The sequence below is a fragment of the Sciurus vulgaris genome, assembly GCF_902686455.1.
Source record: "Sciurus vulgaris genome assembly, chromosome: 7".
In the NCBI taxonomy this organism is placed as follows: Eukaryota; Metazoa; Chordata; class Mammalia; order Rodentia; family Sciuridae; genus Sciurus; species Sciurus vulgaris.
In genome coordinates, this window is record NC_136467.1 from 2,502,893 (window position 1) to 2,515,116 (window position 12,224).

Here is a 12,224-nt window from a genome sequence, read left to right on the forward strand (position 1 = left end):
CCCGGGCTGTTGGCCTCAGTCTCCTGTCCCTGCGGCTAGTTGGCTGCACCGCCGTTCCGGCTGGACGGCCGGCTCCTGTCCTTGCCTGTCCCCTTGCCTGCTCACCTGTCGTGACTCAGGAAGCACGGTGGAGAGGGCACTGCCTGTGGCCAGGGGCACTGCACCACCTGGAGAGAGTCCTGTAAGGACACACTGACCTGCGAGGCCAGAGCGCCTCCCACGTGATGGCGCTGGGAGGGCCGCCAGCTGTCCATCAGGTCCTCATGGCCACAGCCTGTCCACACTCACGGCTGTGTTCAGCCACGAGTCTCCGTCAGGTCCAGGACTCTGTCTCCCCTGTTGCACAGGCTTGGCACCCGGAGGATCGCCGACTGGAGCGCTCCAGGACCCGCTCGGTCTCGGGTCTCCCGCTGACTGGACGCGGGACCTGCCTCTCTGGCAGACATCTCTCAGAGGTGGCACTGGACCCTTCTTCAGTCCTCGAGGTGGCACCTGTTGCTAGTGTGGACCATGATCCCACGAGGAAGATTCAGGGCAGGCTCCTTGCCCCTGGTGATTAGTAGGTCTCTCGTAGGGAAACTTGGAACTGTGCCTCAGCCTGTCGAAACTGCCTCTGGTGCCCGGCTCGCCCGGAGCATCCTTGGGTCCTCGCCTGCACCCAGTGCCCTCCAGTGCTGGGCTGGCGCTGCACTCAGGGGCTCTCCCCCGCCCCGCTAAGGCTCAGCAGACCCCGAGTATGCAGGCTGCAGCTCTCTGCACCACTGCGAGCTTTGACGCAACAGGCGCCCAGGACCTGGCCTTTGGAGCCTCCGCTGGTGGCTGAGTCCCTGCGACGTCCCTGTCGTCTCTGAGCTTGTCCTCACTTCTTCCCAATCTGGCTCCTTTCTGTGCAGGAGGCAGTGTCGGGGTGCCTGCCTCTGCGTCCTCAGTGAGTCAGGCGTGCCCGCACACCCCAGCACCCACGCACGTCTGCATCTGTGCTTACACCTGCGTGGTCTGCGTGCACTGAGGCGGACCGGGCCCCGCTCTCCCTCCAGGTTGCCGACGTCCTTCCCTGACCACAGGAAACGCGTCTTTTCCAGTCCTCGGGGTGGTTCCCTCTGGAGCAGTCCCCTAGACCCAATCTCCCATCGCCCTGCCCCATCCTGAGCAGGAGCCTCTCACCTTGCTTTGTCTGTCACCTGCAACACACACAGACCCCGCTCAGCCACTTGGGTTCTGACACCCCGCATCACCCGCCTGCAGACACAGCTCTCCTGGGCATTTGAATGTTGATTTTAACCTAAGTGGCTGTAGGCACAGCTACTGTCCACGGTCGCCCAGGCTGTGCACTGCTCAACTCCAGGAAGCAGTTCTGTGACCGCCCAATGTGGCCATAGTCTCCTTTCCAGGCTCTACAACTTTCTTCAGATAGCCTCTAACATGTCAGCACTTCAGGAAAGCATCTAACACTGGACACTCATGGACCTGCTTCTCTCCAACCACTGATCCAATCCACACATGTCCTGCAAGTACCTTTCGTTTGCTTACTGGGTCAATGCCTATCAAGTGTCTGCCTCGTGCTCAGACACGGACCTTCTCCAGGATGCATCAGGACTCTGCCAAGCCCAGACTCCTGTTCAGAACTTGATCTCCTACAGCGGGAGGCCTGTGGAGCTGTGGCCTTCGGCATTGAGGACTTTCCTCGGGGTGCACGTGCAGACCAAGTGTGCACTTCACCTGCTCCATGTTCCAGCCACTACCCGCAAAACCGTGAGCAGCCTGAAGAGAGCTCGCGGTTCCTGTTCAGGTGCTTCCACGTCTCTCCTCTCAGGCCTCACTCACCTCCTGGGCTCAGGGTTCTACCCTGCGAGCCCGAGCATGCTGGTGGTCCCTGGGCGAGCGCTGCCCTCGCTCGCTCTCCGTTCCTCCCCTGCCAGCCTGACCTCCTCTCTCCCAGAGCCCGCCCTCTCAGTTCTGGGGGTCTGGACTAAGTCGGCCCCCTCGCTGGGTGAATCTGGGAGGACGGCAGCTCTCCCATGGTGTCCTGGGAGAACGGATCGGACAGCGCGTGTCCCCGCACGGAACCAGCTGAGGCTGCCCTTTCGTGGGAAGGTGGAGACCCGTGCTAGAGCTGGGCCCAGAGAAGACAGCAGCATCAGGACTCTGCATGGGAACTGGCAGAAGCTGGTGGGGCAAGCTCCCCACATTTCTTGAACATCGGCTTTGGCTTCAGCCCCACATCTGGCCCTGGGGGAGCAAGAAAGTGCCTTACCCCTTGCAGGAGGAGGCGCGGCCTAGGGTGAGAGCACATCACCGAGCCAGCCGCCCCAACTCTCCTCTTTTGCCTGGTGTGTGGACACCTCCCTGCCAGCTGCCCATGCCCCTGGGCTGTGTGACAAGGCCCCGGCTGGAGAGGCTTCAGCACGAGGGGCCCAGCACAGGTCAAGTTGTCTGTCTTCTGCCCCACTTTGTCTGACTGTCCATCCTACTGGCCAGGACAACAATGCCATCTCTTGACCATGAGGATGGGCCACACTCCAGAGAGAAGGTGCCTGAGCAGGAAGATCTGGGTCACCAGAGGATCTCTGGAGCCGGGGAAGCTCAGCACCAGGACTTTCCAAGAGAGAAGAGCGCCGTCACTTTAAATCGTCTATCACTTGCAGGACAGCTCAGCACTGAGAGATGCAAGGACAGGAGGCTGGGTGGGCTTCATCCCCACACGGGGTCCCGGGTGACACCCACCGGGAGGCCCAGGACCAGGGATCCCTGGTGGATGCTGGCTTCGGCATGAGGGCTGGGGCGGGCACGTGTCAGGGGAGGGTGAGGGCAGGAAAACCAGGGCGCGTGGGGCAGCTGGAGGTGGCTTGTGAGGTTGGCTCCTGGAGACATTCGGCACAGCCTTCTGAAGCAGCTCGCAGGTCTGGGGGACGGTGTGCACTTCTGCATGAAGAAATCTCCAAGGTGCTGAGCAGTGACATGCCTGCAGGGCCTTGTCCCTGTCACCTGACCCCCAGGGCAGGGGAGCAAAGGTCTGGGGGTGGGAGCCCTAGGGCGGAGCACTTCTGTCCTCATGCTATTGGGCAGTTTTTAAAAGGCAAATTGAAACAAGTGTTCTATCCCATCAGAACATCCTGGGTCACGATGGCTGGTTGGGGACAATTTCCCCAAAACTCTTTCCGAAGTCCGCACAGCAACAGCATGCCACGGCCATGCGGAGGGAGGGGTCGTCACCATAGGTGGAGACCCCAGGAGCAGAGGCAGGGACAGGCGGGCAGCCCCGACTGCCAGGCTGTGGGGGTGTCCGCCCATCAGAGGCGGGGTTGGTGGAGTTGGCCAGGGTGAGGGCAGGGGGTCTGCAAGTCGTGTCATGGAGGAGGCAGTGCCAACCAAAGCGCAGAGAAGGTGGGACGTGCAGAAGGTGCTGTGCGTGAGAACAGAAGGAGCTGGCAGGCGTTTCCGGGGAAACGTTTCTGGTTTCCAGGTGAAAACCTGGGCTTGTGTCCTCGAACACAGCTGCCCGCCTGTGGGGTGCCCTCTGCTGAGGCTTACCCGGAGGCCCCCAGACCCCCAGGTATGAGTGAGTGTGCATGACACTAGTTTGCAGGGTGCCAGGCTCTTGCTGTGCCAAGGATCGAGATGGGAACGGTGCCCACAGAGCTGGACCAAGAGTGTCCTGAACTCCAAACAGAACGTGGTGAGGCCAGCACCGGGGGGGGGGGGGGGGGGGGTGTCCCAGCGCACGCTGCCTGACCCCTTCTCCACGGGGGACGATGCTGCAGCACCGAGCGGGAGTCGTCCCAGCCACCTGCCCCGTGCTCAGGCTGCGTGCTTCTGGGGACACCCGGCCAGGGCGGGCCTCTGTCTGGGCAAAGGCTTTCACAGAGGCTCCTTTAAGTCCCTTGGGATAAAATGCAGAAACGGGCAAGTGGCACAACCTGCAGGCGGTTCTCTGCTGCCTGCATCACTGAGCAGCCAGGCGTGGTGGGAAATTTCAGTGGGGAAGGAACCCACCAGTGGAGTGAGTGGAGTTTGCTATTGACCTTTCATTGGTAGGAATGATTTCAAATCAATGAATTGGTAGGTAGAGGGAAAGATGCTTATCAAACTCACTGAATGGTAAGATCTGCTCTGGATAATGGGCACTGCAGGTAACACGAGATCCCATTTGAGTCCATGGGGTTGGAATTCTGAAATGAAAGCCATATCACATGGAAGTAAGGAAGTGCCGACTCACAGGCCAGAAGGACCTGCCTAGAATGATTTCAGAGGAGACTGGAGGCAAGCCGTGTCGGGGGCATGAAATTTTCCAGAGTCACATTTTAGGAGTAAAAAGAAACTGGAGGGGATTGACTTGCAAGATGTTTTTATTATAATTCAATATATCAAAATATAACAATTTCGTCATGTAATCAGCACAGACATAACCAGTGAGATATTTTACCTTTTTCATACTGCCTTCAAAATCAGGTGTGGATTTGATAGGAAGAGCGCATCTCAGTTCAGATTTGCACACCTGACTGCTCTGTCGTCCATCACCCATGATGGGTGACCACTCTCCTGGACAGTGTGGGTGGAAAGATTGGCATAAGTCTAGATGGTCTGGTGAAGGTCACTATAATGGAAGCTCCAGTTTGGGGCACTGCTGGTCACGTGGGGTAGCGAGTACCCATCGCCAAGAGAACACTGCGTAAGAAACAACCCAACACCCCGGGGTGCCCAGCTGACTTTCACTACTGCTCACAAGTCTGCAGAGACCTGGAGGGTCTGCTCTGGGGCCAGCGTGGCAGGTTCCCTCACGCCAGTGCTCAGTCAACAGGTGAGCAGGTGCTGGCGGCGAGAACACCCCGGGGGGCCAACGCCCCCACGTGCTCTTTGGCCTCATGCAGTCTGGCCACGCCTGACCCCAGCCGGAGGCCCCCTGGCAGCAGTTTGCTCAGGTGGACTGGAATCTGCACCCATGGCAGGGGCCACGTTCCATTGATCAAGGCCAGTCTTAGGCCACGGTGGATCCAAGGGGAGCAGACTCCACTTCTTGATGGGCAGAGCTGTGAAATCTCACCCAGAGGACAGGGTACCAGAACCTACTCACTGGGCCCCCAGGTCCTCCATTCCACCTGAGGGGACGCTCCAGACAAGAGTCCCCCGATTTTTTAGTTAATCAGATGATATGGGAATCGTTTCTACCAGGCATTTAGAGGTGCCGTGTGTTACTTTTGGGAATGCAATCTGAATGACCCAGCATGTGGGGCCGTGGCCTTTGTAAAGAAATATAGGAATGAGTGTGTTTAGTCCCCAAATGAGACATTTGGGGGACAGCATGGACGCTAACTTCAGACATGAAGAGATGTCACGTGGAAAGAAACAGCTGGGTTCTCAGTTCCCCTAGTATCTTCTGAGGGATCTTATGCACCAGGGCGATGCTAGATGCAGAGACCGGTGCACAGTGGGTTTTAGTAGGGAGAGCTTTCTAGCAAAGGAAGAAGACACGACTAACCAGTGGTGCACCTGCCCCAGCAAGTTCTCAGGCGGAGTCATAGTAGAGGGAACCCTTCCCAGTCCCTGGCCCCAGAGCGAACTGGTGCCACGGATGTTCTCACTGCTGTGACTGATCTGTGTGTGGAGACACATGATGCGATGCCTCGTGTTCACAGGCATGCTGAGATTTACAAAATGCTCCCGTCACAGAGGTGACACGGGATGAAGATCTCCCCCGTTTCCTGTCGCTTAGTAAGGTGCTCTGTCGTCCCGTGAGACACAGGATGGTTACATGATTTAGGATCACGTGAGACCGCTGGATAGAGTAGAAGTGAAACAGACTGTGGAGCTCGGGCCTGTGGTACTCGAAGTCCCCGGTGCTATCTAACCACAAGCCCTGAGAGGCTGCACAGCCTGCCCTCGATTTCTGGGAGCGTTTTCCTCCCCTGCAGCTGGTTAAGTCTTTACACAGAGAAATATTTGCCTTCTGGTTACCAAACAAATTGTTACCAGAACAGAATTAGAATTCAGCACCACTAGATGCCAAGTTTTGTGTCCATTGCAAGAGCTCACACTTGCCGTCTCCGCTTCCCACACGCGCAGGACATCAGCCAACCTCCAGGCACGGGCAAGGGTGGGGCGCTCCTGGAGACGCAGCGTGACAGCGAGCAGGCAGGAGTGACAGGCGCAGCAGAGACAGGTCTTGGCTCCCAGGAGGTGTGTGTTGGCTCAGGCAGCCGAGGGCAAGGTGGTCGTGAGGGGTTTGAAGGCACACCCGCCGAGGTTGGCCTGGCTGTACAGTGGGTGTGCCTCTGAGGAGGCTTGGAGCCCTGTGAGGGCTCAGACCCTTCTCCCTGAGTTCTTTAGCAGGCTGGTCTCAATGAGAGCCCACGGGGACACTAAGCCAGGAAGAGGCAGGGAGGCACAGGGCCAGGACCCGGCCCAGGTGAATAGACAGGTTCCAGAGTCTCGTCAGGAAGCGCCTCACCACCTGCGGTCCTGAGCACTCGGGGCATGATGTGAGCATGCACGTGGACAGAGCATGCCCTTCACAGGTGGCCTCCGCTTCCTTGGGAAAACCCCTCTAGTCTGCCCCCGGTCTCTCACCAACACCTGTTCTCTGCACTACAGGAGCAGTGGCCGTGGAAATCACCACCCGCAGAACACACAGTCACTCCCGGAATGGACCACAGTCTCCACTTCTCTATCAGTGGCACCTTAAGAGCAGCACAGGCCCTCCAGGCCAAGCTCCCAAGATTCCCTGGAAATGAGGGTGCATGGCCTGAGCAGCGTGGGCCAGGGCAGCAATGGGTGCTGGGTTGTCTGCCGGTCCAGTGGGAAATTATCAGGAAATTACTCTGAAATACAAGCCTTGGCCAGGGGTGGACGGTAAATGTTTATCCCCTGACTTTTAAGGAGAAAAGAGCCCTGCCAATTTCTGTGGTGTAAACTGCCCCAGCATGGCCAATTTCAAGCATCCTTCCTGAGGTCACTGCCACAGGCTGGGGATTGACATGCGGCCTGCCTGCTGGCTCCAGCTGACGGGGATTCTAGAGGCCAGCATGGGGGAACCGAAGGGTACACAGAAGCAGCCAGCGCAGAGGAGAGGGTTCTGGGGTGCTGCCTGCCGGGAGTTCCAGGGGAGCTTCTCACACACAGTGACCGTCTCTGCCTTCAGCCACCCAGGACCCTCTTCTCCCGGTCTTTGTCCTCTTCTCTTAAGAGACCCACCGTCCATCCAAGACGATCTTGTCCTAACCCACAGCTAGTTACCCCGGGTTCCAGGTGGTGTGAATTTGGGAGGACTCTCCTCCTCCCATGTCCCCCGACTGTACCCACCCTCAGGCCCTTCACTGGAATCGCAGACATCAGAGCATTTAGAAGGGTCTCGAATGCCTGAGGCCACATGCTACCTGCCTTGCCCACCTGTGCTCCCCGAGGCGCTGGCGTCAGAGCAGGCCACTCCTGCCAGCTGCTCAGGCACAGACTTGGCACCGTCCTTGACTCCCTTTCTCCATGTCGGGTCACCAGCAAATTCTCCCCGCTTCCCTTCAGGATTTAATACATATCCCGTGTCCCACATTCCGTACCTTCTCTCTCCGTTCCCTCCTGACCTGACCTTCACAGTCTGTTCCGCAGGACAGAGCAGTGGCCCACATCCTCACGAGGACCACCTCCCAGCAGGCCCCTCCCTGTCTCCTGATTACATGCACCCGTCACCTGGCAACCTTGCTCTCTTGGATCCACTCAACCTGCTACTGAGGCAGGGATTGGCCTCCTGCTAACACTCTGCCAAAAACATCTTCCCCTGACAGCCGGTGGCCAGCCCTCACTTCCGCTGGTGTCCCTTCTCTGGAATTCCTACTTACAAGAGCCTCCCACTCCTCTCCAGCTCTGGCTCTGCTGTATTTTCCCAGCATGGATCCTGCCCGCTTTCTGTCTGCCTCTAGAATGTGGGGCCCAGCAGAGAAGGATGTACCTGGTTTTGCCCCTCTTCATTCAGAGTGGGGTCTACCAACCAGCAAGTGCTCAAGAAATATTCCTTGAGTGAATAATAAATGAGGTAGTAACCGGCATGAAAAACTAGAGTGGTTTTTTTTTTTTTTTTTTTTTTTAAGTTTATCTCACTTTTGGACAATCTACAGCCCCGATCTCTTATCAACCTGTAACTGATGTACAGATAGGGCAAGGCTGCAGCAATCTGGGTCACACCAGCTTTGTGATTTGTCATCTGAAAAGGGGAAGAGGTTTCCACTTGAAAGAGAAAAAGGGTGGATGGCCTTTGCGTGGAACAGCTGCCTCCTCTGAGGCGGCAGCTTGCCCACCGCCTTCCTGAGGACCCTGGGGACCTGCCGCCTTCCCAGAACATCTGGTCAAATAAAGCTCTTTAGTTCACCAAAATACAGAGGATGCTTCTAGCCACTGGACAAATACATTCCAGGGAAGTTAATGAAAGGCCATGCTGAAACTTAGTGTTTTCAAACTTCCTTTTGAAGTTGAAATGCCCCGTCTGGGCTACATCATCAAAGGGTGCACAGCTAGGAAGTGGGAGTGTGTGAGGCTCACCAAGGGGGGCGAGAGGGTAGGGCCGGTGCCGCCTGAACGGGCTTTTCACCCACAGAAGATGGGGGAGCTGCAAGGTCAGAGCACAAACTTAGGACCTCTATGGGGACTTGGCTCTGGACTCCACACCTTCGCTGGCTAATTCATGTGAATCTCTAATCTGAGCCTCCGTTTCCCATGTGTGATGTATGAGAAACACCGGCCTTGAAAGGATCCACCTGACACTCGGCCGATGATGAAGTTCGGAGATGAGAGAAGGAGCAGCAGGGTTCTCGCCTGAGTCCTGGAAGACGCCACTCAGATCTGATGTGTGCACACAGACCTGATGGCATGCGAGCTAGCCTGCAGGAAGGCTGCTGCCAGGGCCCCAGACGGTGGGACCTCAGCTCCAGGCTGCTGCTGCTGGCCCGGGGCTTGAGTGCCTGTGGGAGGCTTCTCTTTGGAAAGGTGGCAGGAAATTACTCATCAGTACTCGAGCACTCTCTGTGCATCACGCACAGGACCCCCAACATGGAGGAAGGGGGCTATGGAGAAAAAAAGAGAAGGGAACAAGAGGCAAGGTGGCTGGAGGGCACCGGGAGGAAACCAGGCTAACTCAGGAGGACCAGAGTGCCACCACAGCTACTCGGAGGAGCTCAGGAACCGCCTGGCCCGCGTGGAAGAAAGAGAGCCTTCCATCTATCGTCCCTCGGAAGGAAGGAGCAGATCCATTCCTTGTTTCCATCTGAGTCCTCGAGGAAGGCACTGAGCACTCAGAACCCCAGCAGTGTGGGCCTGACACGCGTGGGAACGCAAGGAGCCCAGCCGTCGTGCCTGGCTTCTGGCTTCTGTTGGAATGGCCCTCGTCCATCTGTCCATGCCATGGGCTGACCCCTATGCTTCATGAACAATGATGGCCTGTTCTGCTGTCATATCCACCTCTACATAACACAGTGGGTGACTCAGGAGCACTGGGCAACCATGTCTCACAGTGCCATGGGTACACCTCTCCCGTGGCCAAAAGATAACCAGGGTGGCTCAAAGATTCTGCTGATCCAGGGGCTCTGTCTACAGTGAAAGGGAAGTGGGGTCTTACAAGGACCCAAAAAGATCCCATTAAAACCCACAATGACTGCAGAGCTCCCCTCTGACCCACAGAGGACCCCTGAGCTCCCCTCTGACCCACAGAGGACCCCCAAGCTCCCCTCTGATCCACAGAGGACCCCCAGCTCCCCTCTGACCCACAGAGGACCCCCAGCTCCCCTCTGACCCCCAGGGAACCCCTCAAGAGTCCCATCTAACATGCAGAGGACCCTCCTCCAGGCTGGTGTGGTCTGCCATTCTGTGAGTAGTGTTCCTGGCCGGAAGTTCCTGGAGTGAAATTCCTGAGGTTTCCAAGGACATTCAGTCATGGATTCCTATTTTGCTAGCCACCCCGTGATAGGACCCTTTACTCAGAAGGCAGAGAACAGAGGGGCTTTCTTGGCTATAAGGAGAGCTGCAGTCACTGCACAGTGAACAGCTAGTTCTTTCTGATTCGGGACCATCCTGAGGCACCCGACTCTTACGCATGGCAACTGGGGCTCCTGTTGTAGAAGGAAGTCACTGTCCCCCAGCCACCATGGGGCCACGTCTTAGGATCTCCCTCACTCGGATCAGTCCTCCAGGAGAGGCACTCTAGTTGAGATCCCTGTTGTAGCAGGGAGCCACTGACAGTGGAGGCTGCATGTTCGACTCAGGGCCTTCCCGCAGATCTGTGGCTTCAGAGCTTCAGGGATGCGCCCTAGAGGTTCAGGTTGTTTTGAGATTTTAGCAAACTCTGCCAAGTGAGTTTGATGTTAACTAAATTTGGGAACCATTGAATGAAAAAGACTTTTCCCTCCTCACTTCTCAGATTGACGCTTGGACTACTGATACTGGATAACATTTCAAACATGGAAAGTTCATCGATACCATTCACGGTTCTGAAATTCCCACCTGAAGCCTGAAAGTGGAAGATTTCAAAGCCTGGCCGTGCCTGGGTGGCTGGTACACAAGACACGGAATTTCAGCTGCGCCTCCCGCGCTACTTCTCCCTCACCTTTGTTGCTTCTGTTTTCGTGCACTTACTTCTACATGTTATAACCTTGTTAGTTTTGTGATTTGTGGTGCTGGGTGGAACCCAGCTCCTGTGTAGAGGCATGTGCTCCCCTACGGAGCCACCCTCCAGTCCAGCCTCAGCAAATGCGTAATTTAAAATCATGTAAAGAATTAGTCTTAAGAAACATCATTTTAACCTGTTCTTTACTTTTTACTATTTCCACTGCTCCTCATTTCTTTGTATAAATCCAAATTTCCATCTGTATAATCTTCCGAGAGCCCAAGGAACCACCTGCACTTCCTGTCACACAGGTCTGTAGAGATGAGTGAGCCTGGTTTGTTTTTTTGTGGTTTGGGTATTCTTTTTTTTTTTTTTTTTTTGGTTTGAAAAAGTTATATTTTGCCTTCAATTTTTGAAAACTATTTTTACTGAATACAGAACTCTTTGCTTTCAGCACTTTGGAGATCTCACTCCATCATCTTCCACTTGGATGACGTCTGAACAGAAACCTGGGGCAAATGTCCATCTTCTTGGGTGTATAATGCTTTTTGGTTTTTTCCCTCTGGATGCTTTCTATATTTTCTCCTTATATTTGGTTTTTAACAGTTTGATTATGATATGCCTTCTTTGGTTTTTCTGGTTTAGGGTTTTTTTTTTTTAATGTTTTTTTCTTTTGATATATATAAAGATTCTCTGAGCTTCCTGGCTTGTTGTCTTGAATTATATTTGGAAAATTCTTTTTTTTTTTTTTTCAGTGCTGGGGATTGAACCCAGGGCCTTGTGCTTGCGAGGCAGGCACTCTACCAACTGAGCTATATCCCCAGCCCCTGGGAAATTCTTAACTACTATCTTTTTAAATATTTCTTCTGCTCTGTTCCCCTGTCTTATTCTGGAACTCCTACTGTGTGTGTATTCGACAATGTCCACAGCACTGGGATTCCCTGTTTTATCGGGTTTTCTTCCACTCTTTTATTTTCTGTATATTTTTGTGGACCTACATTCAAGTTCATTTGTCTTCTGCAGCTGAGACTAACTGTTGACAAGCTTGCCAAAAGAATTATTCACATCTGATTTCACATTTTTACTTGCAAGCATTTCCATTTATCTCTTAGTTTCTGTGTGTCTGCTGAAATTTCCCATCTGTTCATGCATGCTATATACCTTTTTCTGTAGATCATTTGTTTATCATAGTTATTTTAAAGTCCCTGTCTCAAAGTCCAGCCTTGGTGTCATCTCTAAGTCTGGTTCTGGTGATTGCTTTATCTGTTGACAATCAGTTGGTTTGGTCTTGCTTTACAACAAATTCACTTACCAAGAGGAAAGGTTTACTTTGGCTCACAGTTCTGGGGTTTAGGCCCATGACTGATGGGCCTCTTGCTTTGGGCCTGTGGCAAGGCAGCACAGTGTGGGAGTGTGTGGTGCAGCAACACCATCACCTCGTGAACAGGAAGAGAAGGAGACAGACAAAAAGCACACAAGGAAGGCAGGGTCCACAATCTCCTCCAAGGGCACGCTGTCAGTCACCCAGTGGCCTTCCACCTGACCTACCTCTTAAGGGTTCCACCCCGTCTCAAGGCTGGGGACCAAGCCTGCCACACATGGGCCTGGGGGACATTTCAGACCCAAACTACAGTGCTGTAGGAAA